Genomic DNA, 2,421 nt, shown 5'->3' with positions numbered 1-2,421 from the left:
AGCCCTACTAAGTCAGCATGTCCCTATTATATGGATGAGGAAACTAAGGCATGGGGAAGGGACTTGCCCAAGGCCACACAGCAAGTCACTGGCAGAGCAAGGATAGACCACACATCTCCCAATGCCCAGGCCTATGCCTGAGCCCCTCCGTGTCCCCAACGCCTCCCCAGCTAGGAATTCCCCTCTTCCTGCTCTGCAGCCTTGCCCCTCTCCCAAAAGTGTTGGTGGAGCCTCACTGCTTCTTCTGCAGCAAGCCCAAGGTGAGCAGACTCCGGGCAGGGTGGGGAGATCCCCGGTGAAACTAGCATTCCCCTCCCCCCACCCCCTGCACCCCTCTTCCTCCTGCGGAGCTCAGTGTCTGGCAGATGCCTGGAGTCAGCATTCTCTGCCCCTGTTCCAGGCTCCGTGACTCACACAGGAGAGTGTCTGTACCGCTATTTCAGCACTTTCTTCTGCAATCGATTTAACAAACCCCGAAGGGTAAATCAGGCACATCCTGTTCTTTGCAGCCCCTCCCGTGCCTGCACCCGCTCAGTCCAGCTGCCTCAGCCAGGCCTGTAATGCGCCGCATGCAGAAATCACCGGCGCACGCCTGCCCTGCCTCTTCGGCTGTTGCTGGAAGCCAGCCCTTGAACTCGTTAAAGCAGCCGCGACCCCAGTGCGGCTGGGCTCTTCGGACCCCGCGTGGAGGGCACAGCCCCGGGCCAGTTTCACTCCCTCCCTCCGAACGAGGCGCCAGAGCTGCAGTGACAACATTGCCGAAGGCAGGCTTCCTTCGCCGAAGGCTGGGCTGGGCTGGGAGCAAGCTCCTTTCAAAGCCGCTGGCTCAAGATGCTGCAGATGCGCTGGATGGGAAATCAGGCCTGGCTGTGCAGAAGGAGCCTTCCTCCCAGAGCACAACCCAGCCGAAAACCCGGGGCTGCGGGGGTGGGGGCACTCTCCTTTCCCACGCTGCCCAGGGGACTTCTCAGGCCAGAGGTGCTGGAGCTAGGGGTGCTGGGGGGCTGCTGCACCCCCCTGGCTGCAAGTGGTTTCTGTCATATCCAGGGTTTATAGTTTGGTTCAGTGGCTCTCAGCACCCTCACAACACGAAGTGTTCCAGCTCCCCTGTCTAGGCTACAGGGAGTGGGGTGGCCCCAGCTCAGCCCGAGGCCACGGTCCCGACTGTGGGGCGCGGGATGGGGGTGGAGGAGGCATGCTCTCCCCCTGCAGCCACAGCTTGGGCAAACGCTCACCCGGGTGAGTAGGGGGCCACGGTACTGCCCTCCAAGACAGCTTTCAGCAGAGAGCCACCTCTGCTCTGTTCCAAGAAGCTCTTCAATTTGCATACTGAGTCTCCTTCCAGTGATTGCCCCCGCAAATTGGAGGTGGATTGATCCAGAAATTTATGAGATCCGGGACTGGCAAGATGGCTGGTGCTCACTATTAGAGAGCTCTTCGGGCTTTGCCGCTGGACATCTCAAACGGAGCGTGGGCTTGGAATTCCGCATATGCTGCTGAGAGCGCCAAGGAACAGTGCTGCGGGGCGACCGAAAGGTTGTTCACCACAGAACAGGGTCATTAATGGACCATGGTCACGCGGGGTCCTACTCTGTTTCCGAACGCCTCAGCGCTCGAGCTGGGATTCCTGGACAGTCTGCGGTCGTGCTGGGACTCCTGCAGAGCTTCGAGACTCCTTCGGGATTGCTGCAGCCTTCAGGAGAGCCACGGAGCTTCCTGCAGGGCTTACACGCTGCATGGGCTCCTGTAGCGTTTCCAAACTCTGCAGGAGACCTGAGCAAATACCGTGGAGGTTGAACCCTCCTCCGGACATGCAAGCCCAACTCTCTCTGCCCAGCCTGGGGCAGCTCCAGCTGCGGTGAGTTTTTCACACCAGAGTTGCCAAAACGTCCTTAAGAAACGAAGGGACTTTCCAAATGAAAAGTTCATGACAAGGTCGTGGTTAATGTCGAGCGCTGTGAGATTGCTCGGGGCTCCCGCTCTGAAACACAAACGTGACGTGTCAGCGTCTGGAAAGAAAGGTTCCAGTACTGTCCGTGACACTGTCCCCTGAGCCCACCACCTTCCCCAGCTGACTTCCACATCCAGAGGAACAGCACCCTGGCTTGGAATCTGTGACCTCACCCCCTGCTTGGGAAGGCATCAAATTCTCCCACCTTCCTAGCTTCCTTCCTGTGCTCTCAGGAGAGTTCCCCCCCTTCCAGTTGCCCTGTTTCCACACCCACCCTGAAGGTCTGATGCCTTGCAAATGGGGAGGAGGGTAGGTCAGGACATCACAAGCAAGAGGCCAGGCTGTCGCCACTCACCTCTGTAGCAGTTCAGATTCTTTCACGCGGCACCTATCAGCATTTGTGTTTGGGCCTGGCCCCCACTGTGCTAGGCACTATACAAACCGCAAAACAAAAACACAGGCCCTGCCCC

The sequence above is a fragment of the Natator depressus genome, chromosome 2, assembly GCF_965152275.1.
Source record: "Natator depressus isolate rNatDep1 chromosome 2, rNatDep2.hap1, whole genome shotgun sequence".
NCBI lineage: Eukaryota > Metazoa > Chordata > Testudines > Cheloniidae > Natator > Natator depressus.
Note: the sequence above shows the minus strand (reverse complement) of the source record.